Source organism: Colobus angolensis, unplaced genomic scaffold (genome assembly GCF_000951035.1).
Source record: "Colobus angolensis palliatus isolate OR3802 unplaced genomic scaffold, Cang.pa_1.0 Scaffold355, whole genome shotgun sequence".
NCBI lineage: Eukaryota > Metazoa > Chordata > Mammalia > Primates > Cercopithecidae > Colobus > Colobus angolensis.
In genome coordinates this window covers 1,440,112-1,451,754 of record NW_012116877.1, presented here as the reverse complement: position 1 = coordinate 1,451,754, position 11,643 = coordinate 1,440,112, and the positions used below count along the sequence as shown (strand labels likewise).

Sequence of the window (11,643 nt, the reverse complement as noted above, 5' to 3'; positions counted from 1 at the left end):
CGTCCCATCGCGGCGGCGCAGCCCGGCCTCAGTTGCCGACTGCCCGGAGGGGCCGCGTCCAGGGGTTCAGTGGGTCACTGGGGTCATCTCCCTGACCGGACCGACCCGGTTCTTAGGCCTCCGCTTGGCATGAAAGCGGCTGGGGCGTCGGGAAGGGTCTGGACTGTAGGGTGCGCTTGGGTCTCGCTAGGCCTTTGCCAGCGACTTGCTGCATGACCTTGGTCGGATCCCCTCCCCCCCACTTCCTGGGCCTCAGTTTTCTCATCTCCCTCACAGGAGGGCCAGGAGGATCAAACCCGGGAATGATGGGAAGGCAGAGTCCCCCGACAGCCCTCACCGTGGTCTAATCTGAATCTCCGCCCCCAACTGCACTGCCGGCCTCTCTCTCTGCAGCTCTCCTCCTCACCAACTCTTGGAGGGTGACTCAGTGAGCCCCCAGCCTCCTGGCCTCCCAGTCTCCCCACCTCAGTTGGGTGATTCATCGGGGCCCTTTCTCCCTGGGGAGTGATTTTCTCAATGTTGAGTCACTGTGCCCATTCTTGGACACAGTCCAGGCAGCTGGCACATAGCCTTGGCAGAGCCCAGCCACCCCACCAACCCGGGGCAGCCCTCCATGCCAGCATTTCTCCCACCTTTCTGAGGCATGCTCTGACATGCTCTCCCCTATTCACCCTCAGTGGCTCCCTACCACCAGCACAATAAAGTCTGGGCTCTCAGCCTGGCGGGCCAGACCCTCTACAGCTGAACCCTCACTTGTTCATCCAGCTCTGACTCCCCTCCCCACCATTCCTTACATTTCTACTTCTTGCTCTTCTCACATCAATGACTGACTCTCACCTCCAGGCCTTTGCCCATGCCACCCCACCCCCAATACCCTCCCAGATCCTTCCCTCCTGCCTGTCATTTAGGGGCCATTTGAAGGCCCACCTCCTCTGGGAGGGCTTCCGTGGATACTACCTTATCCCTCTGGGTAGCCCTTTTTTGTGTCTTTCCTGGGAGTCACATCTGGGGACTTAGGAGAGGTATAGAGTAAGCGATCTGGGCCAAGTCAATGTATTTTATTGAATCTTCGAAACAAGTGCAATTTATCCTACTTATTAACAGTGTAGAAAAGATTACCTGGGCTAAGGTGTGTAAAGGTTCTGGCCCCCACAGGGCCTCCCTTCCTGTTTTTGGCCTCAGTTTTCTCTTACGTAAAAGGGGATGGCCCATGTAAGGGCTGCTGGAAGGACTAGGTCTGAGTCTGAGCTCAGTGCACAATTCTCTTGGTAAATTCTGAGCATGTGTCACTGGCTCAGTCCTGGGCTCTGGACAAGCCTGGGTGAGACACAGGTGCCCAGGAGGTATCTGTTACAGCCACTGGCCAGAGTTACTTGTTCTTCAGGGGAGGCCACCTCAGACCACGGTCAACAGCCGACCCTGACCTGGCACTGCCACCATCTCTTGGGCTCCCAACTCCAGGCACCACCTCCATGGCACTCACCCCTTGAGAAGTTATTTTATTTTATTTTATTTTTATTTGTTTGAGACGGAGTCTCTGTCACCAGGCTGGGGTGCAGTGGCTTGATCTCAGCTCGCTGCAACCTCCGCCTCCCGGGTTCAAGCGATCCTCCCGCCTCAGCCTCCTGAGTAGATGGGACTACAGGCGTGTGCCATCATGCCCAGCTAATTTTTATTTATTTATTTATTTTTATTATTTATATATATATTTTTTTAGACGGAGTCTTGCTCTGTCGCCCAGGCTGGAGTGCAGTGGCACGATCTTGGCTCACTGCAAGCTCCGCCTCCCGGGTTCACGCCATTCTCCTGCCTCAACCTCCTGAGTAGCTGGGACTACAGGTGCATGCTGCCACGCCTGGCTAATTTTTTGTATTTTTTAGTAGAGACGGGGTTTCACCGTGTTAACTAGGATGGTCTCAATCTCCTGACCTCGTGATCGGCCTGCCTCGGCCTCCCAAAGTGCTGGGATTACAGGCATGAGCCACTGCGCCTGGCCGCCCAGCTAATTTTTATATTTTTGGTAGAGACGGGATTTTGCCATGTTGGCCAGGATGGTCACGATCTCTTGACCTCATGATCCGCCCGCCTCAGCCTCCCAAAGTGCTGGGATTACAGGCGTGAGCCACTGCACCTAGCCAAGAAGTTATTTCTTAAGTCTTACTTGAATCTCTCAAACTACAGCTCAATGACTGGGGTCCCTGGTGTGTGCTCTATCTGTCCCTCAGCTCAAAGAGTCTTTCTGTGCCAACCTTTCAGATTCAAGCATTCCTCAGAGAGTTTGAGTCCTAACTGTGCCATAGACTTGCTGTGGGATTCTGAGCAGGCCACAGCACCTCTGTAGGCCTCGGTTTCCCCATCTGTGAAATGTTATTACACTAGATTCAACAAACAAGTGCACTGCTTTCTTTCAGTGCTTGGTAGAGTGCAGAGCCCTTTCAGAAAAACCTTCTCACACAATCCCTGAAATTCCCCAACCAGCTCCCTCCCTGAGGGGCAACCAAGGCTCCTTGAAATTGGCACATTTAAAGGCCTTGCCGAGCTCTTATAGCTAGGAGTGACCCCGTTCCAAGGACTCCTCCACTCACACAGAGATCCCTACCTCACTCCAACTCCACAATCTGTGATCCTGTGCTGGGTTCTCACCCTGACTCATGTTAGAATTGCCTGGGAACATTTTAAATGCTGACATCTGGAACCCCCATCCCAGATGTCCGCAAATGTACCCAGGTGATTCTAATTTACTGCCAGGTTAGAGAACCCTGGAGTAGATGCATCTCCTCCCAGGGTGACCTCTGTCCCATGGAGCTGAGGGCCAGAGCTGGCCCCTACAGGCTGGTGTGTACATCTGGGGCTGGGAGGCTTTCACATGCATTGAGCACATACTGTGTGCCTCATATGTCATCTTCTCAACAATGATATAAGGTGGGATCTATTATTAGTCACATTTCACAGGTAAGGAAAACTGAGGCACAAAGTAACTTGCCCACAGTCACATAGCTTACACATAGTCACATAGCTTACCTGTGCCAGGCACCTCCTTTCAAACCCAGGCCATCTCACTCCAGTCTGTACCTTAAATACGTTCCTTGCTTCTTGAGCAAAAGCAGGTAAGGAAATCAGATTTCCCAGCTCCTCTTTTGTCTCCAAGAATGCAGTGGCTGAGGGTCCTACTATCCCGGTGTCTGTACCCTCTGCCCATCTCAGACGCCAGGAAGCTCAGCCTCAGCCCCAGTTTTCCTCCCAGCTTCAGCTCAGGAATGTCTAGCCCAGCCCCTCTAGCCAACTCTTTTGTCTCCCTACCTTAGAGGCCACTTGGCCTGGAAAAGGTGACTCAGCTGTCACCCTGGGTCCTGGGCCCACTCAACCTCAGGCCCTGTCCAGGAACCAGCCCTGCCTTGTTCCTAATAAAAATTACACCTTTCATTGGTAGGGACTTGTGCTGGCAAAGCATTTCCTCACCCAGGCCCCATCCAACAGCCTCAGGAGGCACAGCATTAGCCCCATTTTACAAACAAGGAAACTGAGGCTCAGATAAATGTAGATGCTTACCTGAGATGGCACAGCTGGTTACTATAGGCCTATAGATTCCAAACCCAGTGCTCTTTGCACCAAAGATGAGCAGCTACTCTGTAGCCTAGCATGCCCCCCACCTCTCAAACCAGGGCAGGTTCACTCTGACCATGTTCACCCTCTGCTCATAATCTTCACTGGGCTCCAAGGCAACATCCAAACTCAGTATAACATGCAAGGCTCATCCTCATGTGACATTTTTCCTGCTGCTTCTCCTACCACTTCCTGTCCAGCCATGCCTGACTCAGCTGTACCCTGAACCACCCTGAACCTCTGACTTTTCTTCCACCTCCTTGCCTTTGCGCAACCTGTTGCCCTCCCATTTTGAATACCCTTCCAAGGGCATATCTGCCTGCCAATATCATACTTTCATTCATTCATTCATTCATGCCATAAATATTTACTGAGAATGTACTCCATGCCAAGTTTTGAGGAGAAAGAAATTTGAAAGTTAGATTCAAGATGCAGGAAGAAAACTGCCATCCAGCGAGAAGTAGCCCCCATCGTCTCCCCAGTCTATAATGCCCTCTTCCTCCTTCACCTATCCCCCAGCCCTCCCTCAAGAGCAGTGCGTGTCTGATTCTTCCCTGAGTCCCCATGTTCCAGCCCATCTGGGAGCCCCGTGATGCCCAGTGAGCTCTGGTGAAGAAGCACCGTCTCTCCATCTCCCACACGTGGTCCTGGCAGACTCTCCACATACGGTGAGTCTTTTCCTATCCCCCACAATGACATGCCTGCTTCCAAGGGCCTGTCTGCTGCCTGACATGCATCTATCCTGTTGCCATGGACCATGGTTACACCTCCCCACTGGAAGCCCAGGTTCAAACCCGAGCCCTTCCCTGACATGCTGGGTGACCTCAGGCAAGGCTTTGGCCCTCTCTGACCTCAGACTTCTCACAGCAGCCGCGAAGCTTGGCCTGCTTCTCTTTTGGTGCTCAGGAAGCTGAGGTGGAGGAGGCAGTATCCAGGCAGGCCTCCCTGGGCAGAAGGTACCTCTCCTGAGCAGACAGACCTACCCAGGCACCAGGCCCAAATATATGGGCAAGGACTAGATCCTGGTATTGGAGGACCCTCAGGAGAGGCTGCATGTGACTTGCTCTCTCTGTGACCTGGGCTATAGCCCATGGACTAAAAGAGGTCCCCACTTCCAAGGGCTCTGTGAAGGGACAATCCAAGATGCTTCCTGGAACAAACTAACATCTCTGCGGGTTCTGCCTCCATCCAGACAAACCCTTTCCTCAACACTCCCGCCCTGGAGAGGGCACGGGTGTTCACCTGGGCAGGGGTGAGCCACCCTTAGGCCGCTCCGTGCATGTATGCATGTGTGTAAGACTGCACACAGGCTTGTAAACATGATGTGTGTGAGGGTGGAAGAGGGTGCGAGCACAGGTTTGTGTCTTTGTGAGGGTGTGTGATACTGCAGTGGTATAGCTGAACTTGTATGTGTGTACACAGATATGTCTGTATATCTACAGGGGTTGGCATGTGTGTATGTATGCAGATAGGCATGTGTCTGTGTGCAGAATTGAGTGTATATGCACACATGCAGGTATATGTGTGTAGTGGTGTGTGCACACAAGTGTCCAGGAATAGCATGTGCATGCTTTCACGTGGGAATGTGTGTGCAAGTATGCGACACGTGTGTATACTCAAATTCACACCTGCCAGAGGTGCTACCCACGGCCACCAGTCCAGGTCCAGCTCTGTGTCCGCTGGCTATAGCTCCAGATGTGGGGGTAGCCCTCACAGAGAGAGGATGTGGCCACGGGCAGGTGCTGGGGACAATGTGGATTTCAGTTCCTGGTGGGCAAGGCCTGTTCCCAGAGTCCTGGCAGCAGCTCTGGGTCAGGAAGGGCACAGGCTGAGTGAACTCAGGCCCAGGAGATGGGGACTGTGGGGTGGGTCAGCCACAGGCCTCATTCATTTTCATGTGATTTGCATGCATGTTTGTCTTGTCTTCAGCAGATGGCTGGCTCCATGACCCTCTGGGGGAAGGGAACCCATAGGATTCTAGTCCAAGACTAGTCTAAGACCTGCCGGCTCACAGGGGCTAAAGTCCAGGGGGCTCGAGCCCCAGCATACCTTAGGCCTTAGTCTCTGCTCCTTATCACCCACAGACCCCAAGATCCTTCCTTTTCACAGGCTGCCCTAGGCCACAGAATCATACACACATACACCCCTATGCACAATTGGAGTCTTTCCATAGATACACATCCGTGTTCCTATCACACCTACACCCCAGTCTTCTACACAGACACACATCCTCAAGCACATGCTCACACAGCTCCTACACAGAGGCACAGGTGGCCACGCCTGCTTCTGTGCCTCCTCTTTGATGCCCACACTGGCTGGTCCACAGCCAAGTCTGACTCTGCCTCACTTCCACCCATATGTCTTCCTATTGCCAGCAGGACAATTGGAGCCCTGGTCCTGGCCTTCAAGGCCTTCCAGGTCCTTAAATCTGGGCAAAGCCTCCTCTCATGCTGTGCCCACACTCTGCCTTCTTGCCACACTCCCCATCACTCACCAACACTTCTCATCACGGTCTGGAAGAGCTCAACCTTCCCACCATGCTGTCAGCTCTGTTTTGCTCACTGCTGTTTTACCCCAGCAAATAGAACAAGTCTTGACCCAGAAGAATTGCTCAAAAAGACATCTACAGACTACAGGAATCAGTGGTGGAACTGCCTCCCAGCCAGGTGTGCCCCCTTTTGTAGGACTTACCCAGCTATATTTGTGTCCCTGTGTGCCTCCCCCATCAGACTGGGGCTCCTCTAGGCAGAGACTGAGTCTGATTCAGCTCCACATGTCCGTGTCCAGTATAGGCCAGGAACAGAGCACAGGATTTGGGGGTGGATCAGAGGCAGTGCCTAGGGTGCAGCGACCCCCTCTATGAGGCCCAGGGATGTCTGGAAGGTGGGGCTGGCGGGGCCACGTGAGCCAATCACACAAAACACGATTGTCTCAGGCAAGTGGCCTCCAGACTACTTCCTCTGCCCCATCTGAACCACTTTCTGGAGTCACTCTAGCCATTCAGCCCCTACCGTGCTTGCATACTCCCAGGGACAAGGAACTCACTTTCTTACCAGTCGGTTCCTTCCCATGTGGGATGGCTCTGTCTGACATCGACTCCTCCCACAGCGCCATCCTGTCAACCCCTGATCATCCTGAGCCACAGATTCCCATGGAAACCAGAAAGAAAGATGAGCAAAAGGAGAGGCAGATGCCAGCTTTCTCAGCAGCTCTAACAACCTTTCCAGCTTTGGGCAGAGTTGGGAAAAGAAGCTCTTGCTTCTCAGCCTACCCCAGGGACAGAGGGCTCCCCCAGCCCCAACCGCCATCCTCAGGAACCTGGAGCAGCACAGAGACAGCCCCAAGAAACTTTTTTTTTTTTTAAGATGGAGTCTCACTCTGTCGCCCAGGCTGGAGTGCAGTGGTGCAATCTCGACTCACTGCAACCTCCACCTCTCAGGTTCAAGCAATTCTCTTGCCTCAGCCTCCCGAGTAGCTGAGATTACAGGCGCCTGCCATTACGCCCGGCTAATATTTGTATTTTTTGGTAGAGACAGGGTTTCACCATGTTGGCCAGGCTGATCTCGAACTCCTAACCTAAAGTGATCTGCCCTTCTTGGCCTCCCAAAGTGCTAGGATTACAGGCATGAGCGACCGCACGTAGGCAACCCCAAGAAACTCTTCAGCAACCTCCACTGAGCCACATCCCCTCGCTGAGCCCCCATCCTTCTCTCTGAGTCTCCACCCTCTCAAAAGGTTTCCCATCCACAGAGCCCTTGCTTCCATCCTAAGCCCCAGCCCATCACTAAATCCCCAGCCCCTTCACTGATCCCACACCCCTTACTGACCTCCACTCCATCTCTCATCCCCCGTGCCCCACCTCACTGGAGATAAAGGTCCCAGTACTTCCCCAATCTCCTCCCCTTGGTGGCACCTCCTGCCATCCAGTCTGAAGAACCTGAAGGGGCTGCTCTGACTCTAGCCCTAGGAGTGCCATGGATATGCCTCCTCCTGATTCTGGTAGCAGGCTGGGTAGTGGACGAAGGAGGCAGGCTGGTCCTCTGCCAAAGGCAGCTACCCAGACCCCTTCCTGCACCACCAGACAGCTGCAGCCCTGAGGCTGCTTGGCTTTCCTCCACCTGCTATTCTGGGCTGGTCCCACTCCAGGGGTGCCTCAGGCTAGAGTCAGTCCCTGACCCCAGTCCCCGCTACACATACACACACACATACACACACACACACACACACACACACACACACGCACACACACAGACACACAAAGGCTGCTAAGAGTTGAGCCCAGCAGAAATACCAAGACAAGAAAGCCTAACCAACAGGGACCAAGGCCCCATGCTCTGAACACTCCCTGCTAACTCAGAAACCATCACACAGGGAGGCCCCAGTCTATGGCTTCAAGGCTCCAAGAACTCCCAGAGCTTCATGTTGTTAGAAAATCAAAGCCTCTATTATAACACCCCATCATTCAGAGAGTCTGTGCTTCTTACATTCTATGAATGCAAGAACCTGGGGTCTAGAGAATGTAGAAGCCCAAGATTCTAACATTCTGTTGTCCTGACTGCCTGAGATGCCTGATTGCAGGACTCCAAGACTCCAGCACCTGGTTTCTATGCCCCTGAGAACCTAATGGTCAGTGGGCGTGAGTCTCTGTGATGCCAGGTTAAGGGGAGGGCAGCAGCAAGCACCTGTGTCTGCCTGCAGTTGGGGATACCAAGGACTGGGATTGGGAGAGCCCAAGGAAATGAACACCCACTCCTAGTGGGTGTCAAGGGAGTGATGGGTGTCCTGGAAGGGGGACGCAGGGAGGGGCCAGGGTCTGGGTGGGTGACTCAGTCTAACCCCCCTGCCAAACTCTCCAGCTGTGTAACCTTAGACAAGTGCCTCCTGGAGCCCCCGTTTTCTCACTTCTAAACTGGGGATCAACTGGCCTTCCTTGGAAGGTGGCTGTGAATACATGAGAAGAGGCTCAAAAGTACTTAACAGAGAGCTTGGCGCTCCCGACAGCTCAGAAAAGGATGTTGCTTGTTGTCCTCATGCCCTAGCAGGCCTCAGCATCCTCTGGCAGTGCCAGTGCCCATGGCTTGGGATAAGGGATGTTTAACCCTTTCCTGGTTGCCCAAGTGACATGAGACTCTGTCCTCAGGCCCCCACCCAAGTCTACCTCATCTCATCTCCTCCCTCCCCACCTTCCCTGGTGGCCTGAAGTCCTTAGTGCAGAAGACAGGCCTGAAAAGAGGGAAGAGCTGGGCCCTAGCACCAGGAAGCTCTCCTACTTCTGAGCCTCAGTTTCCTCATCTCTACAATGACAGAGTGGGGCTTTCCATGGATACTTGCTGGCCCCAGGATTCAGGCTGTGTGGCCATGGTGGCCTTGCTGGGCAGGCCTGGCAGGGAAGAGGAACCAGTGGGAGCCCCTCTCCTGGGACCAAGTGCAGGGTGGAAGTAGGGAGCAGCACGAGAATAAGCAAGGGGACCCCAATGTGGCTCCCTACCCAGCAGCCCCAAATGTTAGAAGAGAAATTGATTAAGCCCATCCCTTTGTACCTGGCAAGAATTACCTCCCAGGAGACAGAGTCCCTTCTCCATGGGCCCCTCAGCCTGCCTGTTTTGTTTTGTTTTGTTTTTTTGAGACAGGGTCTCACTATGTTGCCCAGGCTGATCTGGAACTCCAGGGCTCAAGTGATCCTCCTGCCTCAGCCTCCCTAGTAGCTGGAATTACAGGTGCAGGCCATGGCACCACCTTGACCTGGCTGCTTCTGGCAGAACCATATCCAGATATGGCCCCTGGTCCTCCCTAAATACTCCAGCATATGTGAGGTGCATGCAAGCCTCCAACCCCTTGCTTATACCATTCCACAGGCCTGAAGAACCCTCCTCCTCCTCTCCGTCAATTATATTTTAAACAACTTTAAAGGGGAAGGGAGGGGAATGGCCATTGATGACCACCTTCTAAGTGCCAGATCTATTCTCTCATTTAATCTTCATGATATTATTAGCCCAATTTTACAGTTGATGAAACTGAGGCCTTGGGACCTGAGGTCATTTGTCTAAAGTCGTGCAGCTAGAAATGGTGGAACAGCAATTTCAACACAGCCCCTTCCAGCTCCCAAGCTTGCGCTTCTTGCAGCGGGCTGACTCAGGGAAAAGAGCCCAGGGCCTCCCCCAGCTCCTTCCTTGGCTTCAGGGCCACACTTGAGCAACTCCTCCCAGCCCAACAGTCCCCCCAGCTCCAGAAGGTAGAGACCATAGTCCCCTCCTCTCTTGCCTCCTCAAGTTGGAGGCAACCTAGAGCCTGGCCACGCTTCCTGATTGATCGAAAGGCACTGTCTTGATCGGCAAAGACTCCCGTGGTGGGACTGGGAGATGTGGCATTCTGTTTCTAAGCACCCGTCGCTATGGAAGCCAGGTGCTGCCAGCCCAAGGCCTAGCAACAAGGCACGGTGCAGGGCGGAAGCCATTGTTGGGGGCTTCTGAGGCAGCCAGCAAGAGAGAGGGAGGGTGGACTCCATCTGTTCTCCGGGCTGGAGGGCTGGACCTGCTGCCTGGCTGGGCTCTCGAGAGGATGGAGGCAGAGAGGTCAAGACCAGTCAGGCCCTGAGAGACAGAGGCCCAGAGATAAGAGCAGAGAGAAGCATATAGAGAAAAACAAAGGGAGTTCAGAGACACGAAAGTCAGAGACACCATCAGACAGTGAGAGAGATTTGGGAAGGTGGAAGAAGATAGGAGCTGGCCAGAGTCGCAGAGACTGCTTAGACAGAGACCAGAGGCAGGGAGGTCCTGATTCCCAGTGGGGCTCCACTCCTGACTCCCAGGGAGGGAGAGAATGTGCCAGGGAGTGGGGGAGAGTCGCAGGGGAGTGACAGAGATGGATAGAGGCATGACAGGAGGAGATAAGCCTGAGGCAGGAGGCAATATAGAGACAGTAATAAAAGAGAGGAGAGAACTGGAGAGGCCCAGGCGGGCGACTCGGACGCGGAGACAGAGCAGACGGCAGTGGGGCAAAACGGCAGCAACACCAGGTCAAGGGCACTGAGGCTACCAGAGTCCTAAGCTGGCCCCAGTCCTGGGCGCCTCCTCCTTAGTCTGTCCATCAGTGGCATGGGTGTTACCCCCCAGCCTCGCCTGTGCCCTAGAACACAGAATCATCTGGGCACTGAAGAGAGACTCTGGAGGTCAGAGGTCACATGTTTCTCTTACCCCCAAGGGGACAGGTCTTGCCCAAGATGGAACAATGAGGCAGTGTCTGAAATAACAGGAAGTCAGGGCTTGGGAATCCCAGTCCATAGGTCCTTGCCCACACCCACCCCAAGTGACACCACTCCTAGTTGCCTGTGGGAGCTCAGTTAGTGCAGAGAGGCACATTTGTGTTTATCTTTATCAGAGTGAATCAGAGTGAATAAGGAGATGACAGAGCCTAAGAAGGGACACCTCCATAGGGGGCAGAGCTCCAGCCCTGGGATGTTTACTTCCCTCTTTCTCAATAGCAGGCCCTGTGTCAGGGCCCTGGGGACCCACCAGTGACTGGTAGAACACAGCAGCCCACCCAGCGCTGGGACCACGGGAGGCAGGTGCTGGAGAACCCAGAACAGCCTAGCTGCTCGGCGTCAGGGAAGTGGCAGGCACTTGACAGGCAACATCTCATTTAACCCTCACCAGAGCCTGTCACAGATGAGAGGGCTGAGGAAAGTGATTTGCCCTGACCTCCACCCTCCAGCAGGTGCCTGAACTGAGGCTCAATCCCAGCTCTCTTGAGGCCAGTGCAGGTGGGAGAGCCTGGGGGACGCTCCTCCACTGGGAAAGAAGCAGCCAAGAAGCAAGGTGACCAGACCTGCTCAGGAGCTCCGCCCAGAGGGAGAGTGTGGGGTGGCCTGGGGAGGGTCCCCAGCCCTCCTCCAGCCACCACTGCTCCTAGCACCAGACATCTCCTCTCCCCTCATCAGGATGAGTGACAGCATGCTCTCCTCTGCCCCAAGCTACCTGTCCCTAGGATTGCTAACACTGTTAGCCACACCTGCCAGCCAGCCCTGGGAGCTCCTGTGCCCTC

The 11,643-nt window shown here is 54.2% G+C and overlaps 1 protein-coding gene across 1 annotated transcript in view; it reads right to left on the bottom strand.

The window, feature by feature from the left end:
• Positions 1-11,643, bottom strand: part of PDE2A (phosphodiesterase 2A, cGMP-stimulated) — a 98,854-nt gene that overhangs the window by 67,304 nt on the left and 19,907 nt on the right. The gene's annotated exons all lie outside the window — the stretch shown is intronic.